Raw genomic sequence first — 20,987 nt, 5'->3', positions numbered from 1 at the left:
AGCAGAAATCAAAGTTATCATGGTAAGTGAAGGAGCAATAGGCCTCAAGGCCAAGGCCAGTGGTTTAAGTCAAGAAAGAACAGCATACGCACTGAGTGGGTGACAATTGACGTATTTTGGGATTCATGTGAAACACAAAGGTTTGGTAAATGTCAGTTCATGAGCAATGCAACAGATAGAGGGTTTTGGGTACGAACGGAGAAGAGGTATTTTCTGTGACAAGGGCGACAGAGAAATTGGTTAGTCAATAAGCAAACAATGTCTTTCAAGGTGAAATCAAAGTTGTCATGGCAAGTGAAGGAGCAATCTCCACAAAGTCAAGGCCACAAACCAACCACCATGTTTAAACTCACAAGTTTTCTTTGTCTGAAATAGGGACGGAAACTATGTTCATATCAAATCTTGGAAGTTTGAAATTTCAGGTGTAATGCCCCAATTCTGCTTACGCAAAGGCTATTGAGAAGATCACACATCACCACTAGGAAAAGCATTTCCTAGTTTGGGTTTTCAAGTTATTCTTTTAGGAGACGCACTTCCTAAATTGAGAGTTCATTCAAAGGAAACGCACTTCCTAGTTTGGTTCATTCAAGTTTCACCCCTAGGAGACACACTTCCTAGTTTGGTTCATTTAGGTTTTATTTTTAGCAGACGCATTTGCTAGCCAAATTTTTTGGTTTTACTCATAGGAGACGCACTTCCTAATCAAGACCTTTCAAGTTATTCTTTTAGGAGACGCACTTCCTAAATTGAGAGTTCATTCATAGGAGACGCACTTCATAATTTGGTTCATTCAAGTTTCACCCCTAGGAGACGCACTTCCTAGTTTGGTTCATTCAGGTTTTATTTTTAGCAGACGCATTTGCTAGCCAAAGTTTTTGGTTTTACTCATAGGAGACGCACTTCCTAATCAAGACCTTTCAAGTTATTCTTTTAGGAAACGCACTTCCTAAATTGAGAGTTCATTCATAGGAGACGCACTTCCGAGTTTGGTTCATTCAAGTTTCACCCCTAGGAGACGCACTTCCTAGTTTGGTTCATTCAGATTTTATTTTTAGCAGACGCATTTACCAGCCAAAGTTTTTGGTTTTACTCATAGAAGACGCACATCCTGGTCTAGTCATTAGTTTACTCTCATCATTGCATCAATAGTATAAGTGGTTTATAATATTGCTAACAACTCACAAATCTTCCTAGTAGTCCCAGCTACCAGATATTCCCGAACTACACTGACCTGATTCCTTTATAGCCAAGGATATGTTGGCAACCTCGGAAGCAGGGTGCAGTCAAATCTTTTAAAAAATACTTCCCACGAAGTATTCAAACAGGCAAAAATCGCTCGTATCCGCTCACTTTATCTTTGCTCGAAAACTCTTCGTGTTTTCGAGCAAAGATGGGCAGCTGTGAGCATGTGATTTTTGCCCTACCTGAAAATAACTCCTAAAAATAGACTAAAAATAATATTTTATTGATTTTAGGAATTTTTCATTACTTATTTGCATTTTTAATATTTTTAAATCATAGAGAAAATTCTAAAAATTATCATTTTTACATATTTAACTTTTAATCTTTTAAATTAGCATTTTTTTCTTTAGTTTTAAGTTAACTAGTTGTTTTAATGATAAAAAATCAATAAAGAACTTTAATTTCTACAAAATAGATTAATTTAGGATTTTAATTAATTAAATAAAAGAAAAAAAGAGAAAAGGAAATTAGGAAGAATGTATTTTTGGTCTTGTTTCTTCTCAAATTGGGCCAATTCCTAAAATGACCCAAATTAATTGTTAACCCCAGCCCAATTCAAATACCCATTACCCTTTACCCTACTTCTTACCTATAAAACAAAATTAAAAGACCTAAGTAAAAAAAAAGGGATCAGACCCCTACTATTACGAAACGGCGCTCCTGAACTTCCTCCTCCTCTCTCATTTTTTCCAGAAAACAACAAAGCTCCCATGGTGTCCCCTTCTTCTTCCGTATTCTCTATAGTTTAAGCGTACACACACACACATGGAGACTCATAGAAAGAAGCCATGATTTTTGAATTTCATATTCTAGATCTATAACACAATAAGCTCAAAATCAGAACAAAAACCAAAAGAAGAACGGGATTCAAAAGGGAATTTCATTAAAAAATGTTCTGGGTTCAAACTGTGTTGATTGCTGTTGATTTTCGCCGCTGATTTAGATCATGGTTGAGCTCCAGATTAGCCGTCGAGATCCTTGTTGTTCAGATTTTTTTGAGGTTCTTTTGATTATTGGTGACTAGGTACACATCCGCGAACTTGTATAATTTTTAATTTTAATTCTAGCCTGTTTAATTTTCAGTGCATTTCTATGAAATCTAGATTTGTTTTCTTTTGTTTTATTTTACATGATGACAGTCTTCTGATAAAAAAGGTTTGATTATGATAACCCATTAGTACGTAAGTTTGATTATGAAATTTTCTTAAATCTTGCCACTTACGCGTCCATTGAAGGTTCTTGCTCGCTAATTTGAGTTTTGAGGGGACATCGATTTGGTTTTGTGCAACTTGAGCTAATGGTAAAAACCAGGAGATTTGAATAAGTTGAGGAGAACATTTTTTAATGAAATTCCCTTGTTTGGATTCATAATCTCAATTGTCTTGTTTTGTCTGGTACGTGAAAATGTTGATATTAATGGGTGTTTGTTTGTAGTTTATTTCAGAATGTTGTTGTATATTTACATATCTGTAGCAGTTATTCGTTAACAAATCTATCCATCTATGGTAGTCTTGTGAGAGCACATTTAGATAATTTGAACTACCCCATAAACGGCTTACTTACGCCCGAGAATAGCAATTGTCGAACTGCAAAGTTAATGCAAACACACTGCATATCTAGAAATGCCGAAGGTGACGTGCTTCTGATGACCCACGCCATGTGCAATTGTTATATTTCATGTGTCCCTTATTAATTAGCTTCTTTTCATTTTTATCACATTAGACAATCTCTCGTTTTGGTGCAAAGTACTATCGCAATTACCCACGCTATGCGCGATTGTTACCATGCTGTAGGGATTTGAATCTGTTACTAAATCAATGGCTAACCCCATTTCCACAAATGACTCTCATAATTCATGGCCTTCACAATAATCTCAAGATTAGGAAAATAATTCAAATGTGCTAGTTGCTTTAGGCATGATTAATAAACCATTGTGACTATGGGTACGGTTCCCGTGACATAGTTACGATGTCTAATTCCAAAATTCGGGGTGCATTTCATGTGACCTGATTGTAACGACTTCGAATAATAAAACCCTTTAGGAATAATTCTAGGCGTGCTATGCCAAATAAAATCTCAAAACCCTTGGCCCTCCATTAATTATTTTAACTGTTAGAAATCGAGGTGAGCCATTAGTTGAATTTTCCATGGCCCTTGCAAACTTGAAAGTGAGTAGTTGCTTTCGGTGCGCTATCTTAAAATTACCTTCCTAAACTCGGGTGCTCATTTATGTGACCCAAATCCAAATCTCAACAATGTTAGATAAAATATGTCGAGGACCGCGGGTGCATTTATGTGACGTGGTTCAAGACGTGTTTTAATAACGTTGAAATCTTTCTTAAAAATAATTGAATATAAGCGGTTAAAGTTAAAATGGAACCATATGCTAAAACATGTACTAAAATCAGATAATAGGTCAATTATAATAGTTGAGCGACCGTGCTAGAATCACAGAACTCGGGAATGCCTAACACCTTCTTCCGGGTTAACAAAATTCCTTACCCAAATTTCTGTGTTCGTGGACTGTAAAATAGAGTCAATCTTTTCCTTGATTCGGGATTTGAACCGGTGACTTGGGACACCATAAAATTATCCCAAGTGGCGACTCTGAATTTAATAAATAAATAATCTTGTTTTGATTGTCACTTTAATTGAAAAAACTCCCTATACATCCCTTTACGTGGGTGTAGGAAAGAAGGAGGTGTGACAATGATAATCTTTATTAATTGGGTACCTGGTACCCTTCTTCACCTTACTTCTTTTACTTGCTGCAACTTGCGTCTAACTTTCGATTCCGTTATTCCTTTTTTACCGCAAGAATGGATAAGTATTCTTTCCTAAATACTCCTTATCAAGAACCATGTACCTTTGAGTACACGCATGATCTGCTGAAAACCTCGCATTTACTTATAAGATGCAAAATCGAGTTCCTCTAATTCAACACTTCCACGGTTATATCTCTTATCGATCATCTTTCTGAACATAGGCATCGTCTTATTACGAATAGAATAGAAGTTCGGAATTTGAATTCTTATAAGTGAGCTCTACCACACGGTCTAGAGTAAAAAGAAAGAGTGACAGTCCTAAATGCCATGTAGCCTCTTGCTTATAAGTGTGGTGCATGACACACCTATAAACAAGACTCTACTATACACGGCTTGTATACTCCCTAGGACAGAACTGCTCTGATACCACTTTTGTCACGACCCAAACCGATGGGCTGCGATGGGCATCCGGTACCTTACTCAACCGAGTACCAACATAACGTATCTTTTCATGTCATATTATCATAAATAACTGAGCCAAAGAGGCTGCCGTGAAATAGGTAGAATACAATAGGTAATGTCAACTCATACATAAGATATATGGGCCTCTAAGACCAAAATAACCACTTGAACACTGAACATACACCGACAAGGCCATACAATCTTTTACATACATGACATCTGTCGACAAGCCTCTAAGAATACATAATTTTCATAAAGGTCGGGATAGAGTCCCGCCATACCAAATAATACACATCTAACTCATGCTAACCAGACAAGCAACTCCAAAGCAAATGGAGCGCACCAACATCTTCCGTTGAGCTGATAGCCTATTTGGAGGGCTCTCGACTTGTCTATCGGGACCTGTGGGCATGAAACACAACATCCCCAGGCAAAAAGGGATGTCAGTACGAATAATATACTGAGTATGTAAGGCACATAAATAAGTACATAACAGACGTGAAGGAGATATAGAGTAAATGAATCCACCTGTAAGTCTGAATAATTTTGTAAATCATGAAATAATTATAGCGTCATGCATATGTGTATGAATGTCATGTCGTGCATAGGTACATGTTTCATAACATCATCAGCCTCTGAGGGCATCCCATCATATCATATCGGCCACTGTGGGCAAAATCATCAACGTATATCAGCTGATCAGGTGGTGGTGCGTCTATAATGTCATAACCTTTTCCATATATATATATATATATACATATATAATGCCATCTGGTCACGGGTCAATGCACATATATGCAATGCATGAAAAGTATGTTAATAAAATCTTTTGAATTGTCATAAGACCATTTTGCCTTTGAGTAATATCATAAAATAAACTCTTCTCAACTTTCGTATTTTTTTTAGACCCATGAACAGATGATAAAATATTATGACACATGGAAATTCAAGAAAATAGATATCTCTAATACTTCTATGAATAGAGTCATTTATGGAATTTGTGCATTTGCACATTTCATTCGTATCGTATGGATCATGCCGAAAAGAAAGAAGGGATAGCCTTAACATACCTAGAGTAGGGAAAACTCCATATAATATTCTTGGAGAAGATTGCACCGTACTCTTTTAGACCCGGAAAATTTTACGTTGCTACGATTCTTAAAAATTATCATTGGAACCTTGTAGGAGAATTTGATTGCAAGAATTTTTGTTAATCAAGCGTTTAAATCAGAACTTTGTTGTTGAATAATTATACGTTCTGTTTGTTGTAGAACTTCTTAAATATTCATTCATTTCTAAGTTCAGATTGTAGGAAAGAAGACTAATATTTTGATTTTATCCCTTTTTATTCAAGACATGTTAAAAGCTTTTGTGAAAGTGGATAATTATTTGGTTGATACCTAAGATCATATGACCCTTAGTCATATGTTTGGTTATCTTATTTAATGCCACGTTTTGGGGGTGTTGGTCTTATCCCATAATTTAATAGTTAACTAGGTAATGTCCCTCTATCTGATAATTAACCAATTACCCATATAATTAAGAATTACCTCAAATTACTTAAAATACTACTCACCTTTCACATACCTTATACACCTTACTATCATGGTCATGTGGTACCTTGTACGGCACTAGCCCATAAATACCAAGTATTTTAGCTCAGGCCGTATTTTATCCCAACATGCCAAATTTGGACGAAAATTCATTTTCTTTGACTTGCTTCTCCCGAACCTTCACGAATTTACTCATTACTTGTTTGAAATAACATAATACTTATAATCTCCAAATAATCTTTTTCTTGGACTGATGTCAATTACCTTACGACAAATTCAACGTACAATACTACATGGTGTAACATCATCGTAATTTAGTACTGCGAAGCGTAACATTATCGTAATGTGATAATGCAAAGCGACACATCATCGTAATATAATACTGGGGGACGTATATCGACGTAATATTGCGGGGCATAACATGTAGGCTGCGGGATGGGTAGGATACATTTAGATATAAGAGTGACTACACCTCCCTAAGCATTTTAATAAATATACTTTAACATTCAAACCCCATACTTATGTCAAACCAAACTCCACCTTCACCTCAATGTATATTACCCCATACTTCTTTAAACACAATTACATCAAGAGTCACCACTTATCAAGGAATACTTTTTTTTCACATCAATACAACTATTTTTTTTTAATACGAGTGGCTCTTACTTGTTCAAAACAATGCATCTTTCTCCTTATTTTATTAGTTCCACTCAAAAGTCAAACCAACCACCCCACACTTTAACTTTTACCAAGTTCATAATAATTCAAGTGCTTATAAGAGGTTAAAAGGTTCAAATAGATGGTTAATTCAAACAAATAGGCAAGGCTTATAATATGGTTGCCAAAGAAACAGGATTATAGGCTCAAAGGGGTTAACTACGATACATAACAATTAGGCGGGTAAAATGTACATATCTGACTCAACAAAGAAACGCCTATATCACTTCCCAGACTGAACAAAACTACGATTTTGCTTTGCAAACACACGGGGCAAGTTCTAGGCATCAAATGCAATGCACAGAATAACACCCAAACCTTACACACACATGGCACATAACTCACTCAAGATTAGATTCATCAAGATACTCTAGTCAAAGCAATTAAGTAAAGTTAAAATCATACAATTTAAGGTACTTATACAAGAGTCAAAAGCTAAGCCTAAGCGTCACACCTAAAGTACTCACTATTCTCAAGACATAACAAAGTCAAGAGATATTGCTTCATTTCAAAACACAACACAATGGCTCATATTCCTAAAAAAAAGACTAACTACACCCGGTTCAAATAAAACCATTGGAAAAGAACCGCGGCACAAAGAAAAACCAAAGGGGAATTGCTACACTACCTAACAAAAAAATCTTTTTGTTTTTTTCCTCTTTAGACTTAAATCCCTCAAGAAAATTGTCTAATAGATCCATCGTCGGGAAAAGTTCAATCTTTTCTATTTATAAAAAATATTCAATTAAACTAATATAACTAAAATAGCATAGAAAGTCACCTAGACAATCTCCTCACCCCACACTTAAAATTATGCATTGTCCCCAATGCACACCCATACATACAAGAGGGTAAAAGAAACTCCCTGGTAGGCCAAAGGCCTAAGCACTAGCATCTCATAGGGTACTCAGACGTCTCCCAGGCCTGGTGTCGCGACCCAAATTCCACTAAGGGTCATGATGATGCCGGACACCGCTGTCAGGCAAGCCAACCAAAATACTTAATTAAATTCTCGTTTATATAATTTTGAAAACTATGATTTTTCCTTCAATTTTACCAGTAAAAGATAATCGTTTCAATTCAAATATGAATGTTAAGAAGTTAATACAAGATATCCCATAATCTTCCCAGAACCCGGTGTCACAAGTGCATGAGCATTTACTAGAGAATGCAATAAAATACAGTAACTATCCGGAATACAAGTGGACAGAAATGAAAAACACAGTAAAATACTCTGAAGGGGACTCTGTTGGCTGTGGGTCGTCTCGATAAATGCAGCTCACCTAAGTCTCCATATCAACCATGCCGATATGCCACTAAGCCACTAGCCACACTTGAACTTGTGCAACAAAAATGCACAGCAAGTGTAGTATGAGTACGAAAACAACGTGTACTCAATGAGTATCCCATCTAATCTAGAAGAAGTAGAGACAAGAGGTCGACTTCGACACTTACTAATGGTCCAATGATAATATAGAAAAAGTGTGAGGAATTCATGGTTTCATAAAGCAAAATTAACTCATAAAGCCGAAAAGCAGGTAAATAACTTCTCAAATAATAAAGGATTTCTAAAGGTTTACTTTCCATTATCTTTATCAATTTATCTCTGGCTAGGAAGGGGTAATTATCAACATTTAAAATTCTCAAGCAAGCAATACAAGCATGCGCATATCATGCTGAGGTCGTATGGCCCGATCCAATAATATTTAAACTGTGCACTGCCAAAGGGTTGAATGGCGCGAACCATAGATGCATCTATTTAATCTACCGAGGTGTTTGGCCCGTTCCGAAATTAAACACATACAGACAGTCAATCAAGAAGTCAACAGGGAACAATTATCCAAAGAAAAGCCAATTCTCTTTTAATAATTTCATAAAATAAGATTTAATCCTTTTAGAAAGCATTTACCAATTCGATAGGATTTAAGCAATTCAACTGTCAATAAGATTACAAATATTCCAAGTATAGCATACTTTTGAGTCCTAGACTACCCGGACTTAAATATAATAGTAGCTACGCACGGGCTCTCGTCACCTCGCGTGTACGTAGCCCCCACAAATAGGAGAACAACTCCAATTAATTCACCTATGGGAAAAATTCCCTCTTACAAGGTTAGAAAGGAGACTCACCTCGCTCTGAAGTTCCATAACTGGCATTCCACGCCCTTCCGAAGACTTAAATTGATGCACAACGCTGCAAAACTAGCCAATAATTATGCAAAATCCATTAATATATGTTCAATTACTCATAATAATCCAATTTATAACAATTCCTAACCCCGATCGAAAAGTTAACAAAATTGCCCTCGGGCCCACGTGCCTGGATTCCGAAGTTTTTCGAAGATAAAGTTTACCCACAATCTCACGAACTCAAATACATAATTTACTCCCAATTTTATACCCAAAATTGTGGTCAAAATCCAAGAATATCAATTTTCTTGGTTTTCCCTCAAACCCCAAGTTTCTACCAATTTTCATGCTCAAATCCATGACAAAACCATGTATCTAACTCACAGGGGATGAAATTAACTTACCTCATGTTTGATGATGAAATCCCTCTCTTGAAGCTCTTCAAAAAATCGCCCAAACAAGAGTAAAATGGAGGAAAATGGCCAAGATCCCCTATTTTAAAGAACCTTACTGCCTCCAGCAATTTCGCACATGTGGTCACCTGACCGCTTTTGCGGTTCTGCAGGTGCGAGCTACCATCCACTTATGCGTTCCTCCTCCTAGCCTTAGCTTTCGCATCTGCGCTTCTCCTTTCGCAGGTGCGGTCATGCATCTGCGATAAATCGACCGCATTTTTGATCCCCACTTGGCCGGCCCATTTCCACTTCTGCGACCCAAGCCTCGCAGGTGCGGTTACACCAGAAGGCAGCTGATCTCTTCTTCTTCCAATTCCAAAAACTGATCTATTAACCATCTGGAATTCACCTGGGACCCCCGGAACCCCAACCAATCATACCAACTAATCCCAAAACACATTACGGACTTGTTCGAGGCCTCAAATCATATCAAACAATGCTAAAATCATGAATCACACTCCATTTCAAACTTGAAGAACTTTAGAATTTCAAACTTCAACATTCGATGCTGAAACCGTCAAATCACGTCCGATTTATCTCAAATTTTGCACACAAGTCATATTTGACATTATGGACCTACTCCAACTTCCAGAATCGGAATCTGACCCCGATATCAAAAAGTCAACTCTCGGTCAAACTTCCCAAAAACCTTCAAATTTCTATCTTTACCCAAATGACTCCAAGATGACCTACGGGCCGCTAAATTCACTTTCGATCGCGCTCCCAATAACAGAATCACCATACAGAGCTATTCCTAGACTCGGAATCCCAAACGGGCATTGATAACAATGAAATGCACTTCAACCCAAACTTATGAGATTCTTCCAAAATGCTAACTTCCACAATAGGCGCTGAAACGTTCCCAGATCTACCAAAACCTAGTCTGGACATACGCCCAAGTCCAAATCATCATATGAACCTGCTGAAACCTTCGAATCCTGATTTTGAGGTTGTTTACTCAAAACTCCAACCTTAGTCAATTCTTTCAACTTAAAGCTTCCGAAATGAGAATTCTCTTTCCGAATCAATTCTGAACTTCCCAAAATTCAGTTCCGACCATGCGTACAAATCATAATACCTGAAGTAAAGCTTCTCATGGCCTCAAACTGCTGAACGACGCGCTAGAGATCAAAATGACCGGCCGGGTCGTTGCACCTGGTCCTTCGTGCGGGTACCTTACACTTTGTTCCAAACATCTGGTTTGCTGTTGCATCCTTCTAATAGCTTTGCTTTCCATGCTCCTAGAAAATCAAAAATCGACACTACAAAAATAATATAATAAAAAAACAAAAAAAAAACAAAAAAAAATAAAAGAAAGCAGTAAAGTTGGGTTGCCTCACGAAAAGCGCTTGATTTAACGTCGCGGCACGACATGAATCACTTTTTGCCTCCACTTCGAACTTATAAATTGGACCCCAAGTTTTGATTCTGCTCTGTGATCATGCTCCTGGGGTGGTAGAATGAATCTGACGGGCCCAATAAAATAATGTAGTATTCTGCATTTCTTGGACTTTGGATGAGATGTGTATTCCCGACTTTCTGGCACGAAGAATTCCAGAATGTAGGCATCTTGTTCCTTACTCCTTGAATCCTCAAGTGGCTCGGACGACTCTATTTTCATATCATCATCCATACAAAATGTGGAAAAATTCTTGGAGTGTGGACCAATGCGCTCAACTACACAAACATTGGGATTGTCAACATCCTTAACACTAATGACACTAGAGTCAACTAAATATGTATCCTCAATATCCTTGGTTGACTCTAGTATCTCTTCTACGACATCGGCATCCTCAAAATCTAGTTCGATTGATTGTTGGTGTTCTACTCTGGCCTTCTCCTCTAGCTCATCCTCGTATTTTTTTTTAAATCCTCCAATATAATGGCAATTTCTACAGCCAATCCATACTTATATTGGCTACTATCCACAATGTCAACTTGTTGTGCTTTACAAGGTTCAATTAATTTATTCGCTTGAGCCTCCAAGTTGTGAATAGTTGCCCCTTGCCTTTGTACCCGCAGTTGTATCTCATCATATTGTTCCATAAGGCATTTTAGCATATCCTCAATCTCTTTCAGGTCCTCATACCCGGGTTCTTTATTCCTATTAACTTCACAAAAAAAAAAGAACCATTAAAGTAAGGGGTTGGGGGAAGATAAGAAATATAAGAACAACCATGAAAGTAACCGTCTTGACCACCATACATATAACACACGTTCCACACATAAGATTGAGTTGGTGTACATAACTTGCTCTAGGGAATATTTTGATAATTTTTCCCTACGTGGTTTCCTCCACAATATGCATAACGAGGATCAAAAGTAGAATTACCAACATCAAAGCTCTCATAATTCCAAGATGTCATGTCTTACAGATGAAAAATAAAAAAAAATTAAAAATAAATAAATAATCAAATACACAAAAACAAAAATAACAGTTCAAACTTGCAACCTAGAAATATGTACATCTACAGCTACACCGTTAGTTCCTCGGCAACGACACCAAAATTTGATCACGCCCAACAATGCCTTATAAAAAGGACAAAGCGGTCGTTGCAAATATAATCCAGTTTACAAGTCTGGAGTCGAATCCCACAGAGAACTAAGGCTTAGCTACAGTTGTTCACTATCACCAAGAATACAAGCTTGAACAATTTCTAACTTATAGATAATAAGATTCTTGTGTTTAACTAACTAACTAACAAATTAAAATAATAAATTAACACTAAAGATACTGCAGGTTGGAGAAAAGATTAAGGAGGTCTAGAGTTATGATTTCCCAAATTGTCGGAATCCTTCCCGCTATGTCTTTTATAATTTCGCCTAAGTATTCTCTACTGATCATGAGCGCTCTACGTGTTGTAATTCTCTTCCGAGTAATTATGACAATTTACTAGACATACTCTCCCGAGTTACACTAGCTGGCTTTAATTACAACTCACTTAGATCGCACCCAAGATTTCGCTATCCCTAATCCCACCTTTAAACCCTTGGTTATTGATTCCTCACATACGTCGGGAGTGATGTTGTTAAACAACTACCTAAATATGCACTCTCTCCCGAGTAATACATACTAAATAGGGAAAGCTAATTGAGGGCCCTTCAATCAATCACAAGAATAATATAGTTGAACAAATAGAGAAAATACTACGGCTCAATTATATAAAAACATAACAAGAATTTATCCTACAAAAGGTTCCATCAAAACCCTAGATAACAAATTAACTATTCATAATAGGATGTAAAACTACAATACTAAAAGTTATAACCAACAATGAAAAATATGAAGAGGAAGGAAAAACTCGAAGAAGAATTCCCGCCTTGCTCCTATTGTGTCTCTGCCTCCTTAAGTCAAATCTGTGTCTCAAATCTGTCCAACCTCCTCAAAATACCATTTTTCCATGTACATATACCAAGTAGGGTTAGGCCCAAATAATTAAACCTTCTCCTACGCGAAAAAGGACACATTTTCCAGACAGGACCGCTTGGACCGCACATATCCACTTTGATTCTGTGTGACGAGCGCGGCCTGAGCGCGTATGCGCTATTGACTTGCACTCTTCACCCTGTTCCGTTTGGAATTTGGAAAAACATAAAACAGGAAAGTTGTAGCTCTTTGAGTTACCTTTCCAACCATATATTATGAAGCACAAATGGAGTTTTGAGAAAAACTATATGTGCATTTTATTAGACAGTGCACAATATACCTACTCGAGTCTTCGTTTGTTCTTAACTATCAAATTTGACCCCTGAACACGATCCCGACTTAATTACTTGGGCTTTTACTTAGACTTCAAAGCACCAAATCACTTGAATTCATTCCATATCATTTATATAGCTCAGAATCACTCCTACAAGGCATAAAATACAAAATTAATGCAAGACACTAGCGATTAAAGCGCAAACTCAACTAAAGTGCAGTAAATTAGAGTGTAATAAGCAACTAAAATACGTAATTATAGCCTATCATCAAGTAGCTTACACAACAGCTTCCTTTCTTCTATAAATAAAGGAGATTTCAGTTCATTATGTACATGAATTTGAAGTTGAATAATAAATCTCTCTCTCTACTTGTCTTTGATTTCTTTACTTTAAAGTCTTTATTTTATAACAGACATTAGTTTTTGTTTCTTTTTTATAACTAAACTTTCATGGATCCTTTTTTTTTAAAATAAAATAAGTTTATGTTGGATTTTTGACCATCTCATTCTCTGTTAATCCTGTGTATTTTTGTATTTGGGTTAATCAACAAAAGCAAAGTTGTAACTAAATTTATGTTTTCGGTTTTTTTTTGTTGGACAGATTTTGGTCATGTGATGTGGTTTCATACCTTTGATTTTTTTCTTTATATCATGAAAGCTTATAAGAATCAGATTTTTCTTTGGATAACCATTATCTTGTCAGAATCTTTCTTTACTGTTCTTCAATTAACAACAACAACAACCACCTAGTATAATCCCACTATTGGGGTCTGGGGAGGGTAGTGTGTACGCAGACCTTACCCCTACCCTGGGGTAGAGAGGCTGTTTCCAATAGACCCTCGGTATCCTTCCCTCCAAGAACTTCCCACCTTGCTCTTGGGGTGACTCGAACTCACAACCTCTTGATTGGAAGTGGAGGTTGCTTACCATTAGAGAAACCACCTTGTTCTTCAATTACTATGGCTTTATATATCTTTTGTTTTAGGGTTTTATTTTTTTTGCATGATTTTGGTTATTTTTCATGCCTTGGAATGTTATTTTAGTTATGAAACCTTTTATATATGATATTTTCCTTGAAGAACTGGTATCAGGTCGGGAAATTCATTATTTTAGTTGTTTAGTTAGCCTTATTTTGGTTATTTAGTTTTGTTCATGCGTAATATATTTGTCTCTGTCATGAATCTTAGTGGTAGACTAGCTTTCCGGATCTGTTTATGATGAAGAATTCATCTTGTTATTTATTTATAAAATCTGTATATTTTATGGTCATTTTTTATTTCTATAGGTCAGAGGACCTCTCCTTTTTGCGTTGTTTTTCTAGCTCAATCTTGTTACTTGCCGTATTTTCATGCCTTTGCTTGTTGTCTTTGTCCAGAAATCACGGGGGGTAGGTGGCTTTCCCAGGCCTGTTAGTAATGAAGGATTCTTCCTCAAATTTCATCAATTCTTTCTTTGATAATCATTGTTCAAAATGTGTACTTAATAGGAGAGAGAAACATATGACTATCCAAATTCTAAAAGATTCAAAACGTTGCAAAGTGGTAACAATGTGTACAATAAAATATCAGGTGGGACCCATGTTTCTCTAGAAAAGCAAAGCCCTGGGATAATGTGATGATGAATGATGAGATAAGCAAGGGACAATTTATCCAAGTCACTAAAATATTTATGCGAGAGCTACGATAGGGTTTCTTTTCCCCCTAATCATGCTCCTCTTTTTCACTTGAATTTATCAGAATAGCCTCAAAGTGCCAGACATGCATGTTGATGATACATTCACCTCACTGTTGCTTCTAATATAGGAGAATTTATATTTTTCTGTGGGTATTTTGCTTTCATATGTAATAGATTAAAATCTAAAAAATACCAATTACGAGAAATTCCGATGACGAGGCGTGCCACTTAAGTAATATAAATATTTTTTCTTATTCTCTTTTCCTATTAAAAATTCTAATTTTCCAATTGGTAACAAAAGTTATGCTAAATATATACTCCCTCCGGTCCAAAATAAGTGATTTTTTAGCTATTTTAACACAAATTAAGAAATTCACCTTTTAACATTAATTAGTAATGAAATTGATCCTATCAACCTTTACTATCTTTTCACATAAATACTCCTAACACATACTCCAACACCATTTACTCCAAGGACAAGGAAAAAAATAATTAATTCATTCTTAAAATCTGGAAAAATCACTTATTTTGGACCACAAAAAAATACCAAAAATTACTTATTTTGGACCGGAGAGTATTAAAGATTCTACTTTTCCAATAACTAACAAATTTATGGAAAAGTTTCCATATTACTTTTTGTTTTCCTATAACAGCATTACGTACTTCCCAAATTAAACAACAACTAAAACGAGAGTAAACAAATCTTTTCTGATTCTTGAATGGTAAAAATCTTTTATTCATACACCATGTAACTCTTCTATAAATTATACATCAACAAGTCCTCAATTTACGAAAGCCATAAGAATTAATCTTCTTCTCTCTTCTACCATGAACACTACTAATAACATCGTGAAGAAAACTCAAGGACGGAGAAAAATTGCAATCAAGCCAATAGACAATCAAAACAGTCGGCATATTATCTTTTCCGAAGAGAGTGACACGTGGAACTTAAAGGCCGGTGACAGTTAGAACCAGAGATAATTATCCCATTTGTTATCGGAAGGAATGATGCTCATAAAAATACAATAAATGTTTGCCACCCGAGAGTATTTAATGGAGAATATTCTACAGTACTTAATACATTGGCCGTTTACAAAAGGATATGGCATTCATGTCTGCCGTTACACATTCTTCAATGGCCCTCATAATTGACATTGATGAGGGGCTTGATTCTAGGTCATTATTCGCTAGGTGTAACTATAAATAATATGATCTATTATCATTGTAAGGGGAGGACTTTTTGGGCAAACTTGAATTATTATTGATCAAAAGCTTTATACAATTTTACTTTCTTGTTCTTTAGTTTCATCATTGTTGTGCCCAGAAGCTCTGCCCCTGGAATTACTGTTTTTCGTGATTTCATCTTCATATCAAGGCCAAGTATTGCACATTTTTTTAGTTATTTCATTATTTCAGGATCAAATTAATTCACTTGTCTAGAAACCACGTATAAATTCAATTGTACCGTTTTACAGGTAAACAGTTTGGCACCCACTGTGGGGCCTAGATTATCGTATAATAAAGTTGATCCTTGCCTCTTTACTAATGTGTTTTGATTATTTGTCTTAGAAAAATCATAAGAAATGACAGATAACGGTGTTAACTACACACAAAATCCTCAGGTTAGAGGAGACCAGCCTCATTTCAAGGATTTAATTAGTGACACCTGCAATGAGGGGAACGATGCCACACCAGTACATGACAGGCGATACCCATGACACGTTCGGGAGACAACTCCCGATGATGCTGAAGAGGAACATGTTGTTGATGCGGTAAGGGTCATACAAGAGCAAGAAGCGATTATTCTTGGCCACCTCACATGGTAGGATAAGGTTATCACGGAGTTGAAACAGGCGTTACGGGGGGCTTCCAATAATGCGAATAGACGAGATCCGGTTCCTACCAGTGCTCCCGCAAATCAAACAACACAGAGGGTCGACAACAATACCCCCAGGGGCGAGGTTGGTTCTGATGGGGCTGGGGGGAGCAGATTCGGACCCAATAACAAAAATGATCCCTTCAAGAATGAACTCTTACGATTTATGAGAGAAGTGAATGCTCGCATGGACCAAATCCTGGGTGCATCGCAGGTGATGAAAGGGCTGGACTCAAAGAAGTATACTTAGCTGTCGTACAGACCAAGTGCGACACCAGAATTAAACCCGAAGCGGTTTAAACTGACCGACTTACCAAAGTATGATGGAACTTTAGACCCTTAGGAGAACATTACCACCTATATAACGTCGGTGAAGGGGAATGATTTAGCTCCCCATGAGATTGAATCTATTTTGATGAAAACGTTTGGAGAAACTCTCACGAGGGGAGCCTTGACGTGGTATTTGCTGTTACCCAATCATTTCATAGATTCCTTTGAGATGCTTGCATATTATTTTATTAAGGCTCATGCCAGGGCTAGAAAGGTGCAGGCCCGAAAGGCTGACATATTTAGAATTGCACAAGGAGAATACGAGTTGTTACAAGAGTTCGTTACCCGGTTCCAAAAAGAGAGAATGTTGCTCCCGGTTGTTCTGGACGAATGTGTGGCTGAAGCATTCACCAAGGGCCTGAATCGGCGAACTTCAGACGCTTCCCGAAAACTGAAGGAAAGCTTTCTTGAGTTCTAAGCAACAACTTGGGTGGATGTCCACAGCCGGTACGAGTCAAAGATAAGGATCGAAGATGATCAGGTTGGCTTCCCGTCTTTGGCAAAAGGATGGGAGAAGAATAAAGAAAAATCAAAAGACAATTTCGACACGGACAAACGGTTGTCAAAGGGCCAGGTTTTGCCCTACGAACGGATCGAAGGCCACGACAGAGGCTTCCGGCCAGCAAACAGGTTCGCTACCGATAGAAGTACTGATCGCGATCAGGATATAGATCATTACAGGACAAATAAATGTCAGGTACACGGGATCCTTCCTACCCCAGGCTATCAGAATACAATTTCAATGCCAGTGTAGTAGAGTTGGTATCAGCTTTGAGAAACATCAAAGAAGCATGGTTCCCAAAGCTGATAAGAGTCGATCCCAGCCAAAGGGATCCCAACTTGTGGTGTGAATACTATGGGATGAATGGCCACCGGACTGGGGACAGCCGACATATCCGAAAAGAAGTGGAGATAATATTGAAGAATGGGCATCTCAGAGAATTCTTAAGTGACCAGGCAAAGAACAACTACGGTCACAACCGGGATAACATGAAACCCTCGAAAGCAGGAGAAGATCCCTCGTGCCAGACGATCAAGTCAGCTCCGGAAAGTTGTCGAAGACGACATCACTTTCACAAAAGAGGACGCACATGGATTGCTGCTACCGGACAATGACACACTAGCAATTTCTTTAAATGTGCTAGATTTTAAAATCAAACGTGCTCCAATGGATCCAGGGAGTTCGGCTAATATCATATAATGGAGAGTATTGGAGCAAGATAAAGTCACCGAAAGCATCATTCCGGTCATAAAACTCCTCGCCGGATTCAACCTCGCAAGCGTGACAACCCGATGAGAGATTTTTTTGCCCAAGAATGTCGAATGAGTGATGAAAATGACTCTTTTGAAGTGGTAGATGGTAATATAGGATATAATATTATTCTGGGAAGACCATGGTTGCGCGAGATGAGAGCTATACCATCAACATATCATCAGTTGCTGAAATCTCCAATGCCTGAAAGTATTAGACAGATATAGGGAGACCAACTAACGGAAGGGAGATGAATGCGATTTCGGTTTTTAGTAGCAAAGGGAAGGATCACACAGCATAGCAACTACAAGAACCGTCTCCCACTCCCGAATCGAACAAAGTTAGCTCGAGGTAGAAGCGTCAGAATCTTATTAGGTACCAAGGTATTTCCAGGTACCAGAAAAGACGGATGCAACAAAATCCAAGGCCGAAGAGCTCGAGCAAGTTGCATTGTTCGAAGAGTTCTTAGAAAGGAAGTTCCACTTGGGGACAGGACTGCACCCCGAGCTCAGGTCTGGCTTTATTGAATGACTTAAATATAATGCCGATTGTTTTGCATGGTCACATGTGGATATGACAGGTAACGCAACGGGGGTGGCCATATACAAGTTAAGTTTGGATCCTAACATACCTCCGGTAAGACAAAAGAAATGCCTTATTGAGGGGGCCAGGAATAAATTCGCCAAAGAAGAGGTAATACTTGATATCGGTTAGATCCGAGAGGTAAACTATCCAGACTGGCTAACTAATGTAGTAGTAGTTCCTAAGAAGAACAATAAATTTCGTATGTGCGTATATTATAAGGACTTGAATAAGGCATGACCGAAAGACTTCCCACTGCCAAACATTGATCAAATGATTAATGCGATGGCCAGGCACGAGTTAATGAGTTTCCTCGATGTTTATTCCGAGTACAACCAAATTAAGATGAACCCGGTGGATCAGGAAAAGACTTCGTTCATAATGAATTTCGACACATATTACGATAATGTGATGCCCTTCGGGTTGACGAACACTGGAGCCACTTATCAGCAGCTTGTAAACAAGATGTTTGAAAATCAAATAGGGAAAACTATGAAAGTCTATATAGAAGATATGCTCGTTAAGTCTTAGAATGCAGGATCACCTTAAGCATCTGCAAGAAACTTTTTGACATCCTAAGGAAAAATAACATGAAGCTTAACCCCGAGAAGTGTGCGTTCGGGGTCAGTTCCGGCAAATTTGTAAGATTTTTGGTATCACAAAGAGGGATCGAGATAAACCTCGATAAGATCAAGGCCATCGAAGACATCCCGGACTAGCTGTCAAGCGTGAAAGAAGTCCAAAGGCTCACAGGAAGATTGATTGCTTTGGGCAGGTTCATTTTTCGATTGACAGAGAAATGCCACCATTTTTTCGCACTGTTCAAAAAGAAAAACAACTTCGAATGGACCCCAAAGTGCCAGTAGGCTTTTTGATATTTGAAAAGATACTTGTCAAGCCCTCCATTACTTTCGAAACCAAATAAAGGTGAAACATTGTTGGTCTACCTTGCAGTCTAAAAAAGTAGCGGTATGTGCAGTTTTAGTCCGTGAGAATAAAGGTACGCAATCTCCCATTTATTACGTTAGTAAAATTTTAACGAGAGCAGAAACTCGCTACCCGCATTTGGAGAAGTTGGCCTTAGCTCTCGTACTCGATGCTCGAAAGTTGAGTCCCTACTTTCAATGTTACCCAATATCCGTGGTGACCATACTTCCTCTGTGGAACATCCTTCACAAACCAGAACTCTTGGGTCGGTTGGCTATGTGGGCCGTTGAAATGAGTGAATTTGATATAAAATATAAATCAAGGACTGCGATTAAGTCACAAGTCTTGGCTGACTTTGTGGCCAATTTCAGTCTGGGATTGCTGCCTCTAACGACCAAAGACAGTAATGGTGTCATAATTGACATAGAGTTTGGATCTTATTTATGGATGGAGCCTTCAATGTAAAAGGGGCTGGGCTTGGCATAGTATTAACCACTCCTTTAGGAGAAACCCTAAGGCAAGCCATCAAAATGGTCCATTTAACTAACAATGAAGCAAAGTATGAGGCTTTGATTATAGGACTCGAACTGGCCTGGGGACTAGATTTCGAGGTCATAGAAATCAAGTGCGACTCATAACTGGTGGTAAATCAGGTCTACAAGATCTTCGAAACCAAAGAGGAGCGCATACAACAATACGTGGTAAAGGTCCAGGCTCTGCTGGCTCAATTTCGGGAGTGGTCGATTACTCATATCCCGAGGGAAGAAAATACAGAAGTAGATGCATCGGCTAACCTCAGTTTATCAATAGAAATGAACGAATCAGGTTTTGGGATGGTAGTACAACTGATGCACTCGGTCCTGGATGCAGATAGCTACTACGAGGTAAATACAACTAATTTGGTCTGGGACTAGAAGAATGAGATCATTGATTATCTCAAACACGGGAAATTGCCCAAAGATTCCAAGGCATCCCGGGCTCTACGTTTCAAAGCAGCACGGTATACTATATCAAATGAGGTCAATTGTACAGAAAATCTTTCGAAGGCCCGTTGGCTCGATGTTTGGGAGCATTCGAAGCTAATTATGTTATGCGAGAAGTCCATGAAAGGATATGCGAAAACCATTCGAGTGTAGACTCTTTAGTATTAAAGCTGAAAAGGGCAAGATATTATTGGCCCCGCACAGAACAAGATGCCAACGCTTTCTTATAAAAATGTGATAAGTGCCAACACTACGCACCGCTGGTACATCAATCGGCAGAACCACTACACTCAGTTCTGTCTCCGTGGCCGTTCATGAAATGGAGGATGGACATTGTC

The 20,987-nt window shown here is 37.9% G+C and overlaps 1 pseudogene; it reads left to right on the top strand.

Moving 5' to 3' along the window:
* The first annotated feature begins 15,527 nt into the window (after positions 1-15,527).
* The window catches only part of LOC142182070 (agamous-like MADS-box protein AGL62), a 36,201-nt pseudogene continuing 30,741 nt past the window's right edge, over positions 15,528-20,987 (top strand).

The sequence above is a fragment of the Nicotiana tabacum genome, chromosome 6, assembly GCF_000715075.1.
Source record: "Nicotiana tabacum cultivar K326 chromosome 6, ASM71507v2, whole genome shotgun sequence".
Classification (NCBI taxonomy): domain Eukaryota; kingdom Viridiplantae; phylum Streptophyta; class Magnoliopsida; order Solanales; family Solanaceae; genus Nicotiana; species Nicotiana tabacum.
The sequence above is the reverse complement of the archived record's forward strand: the minus strand, read 5'-3'. Positions and strand labels throughout refer to the sequence as shown.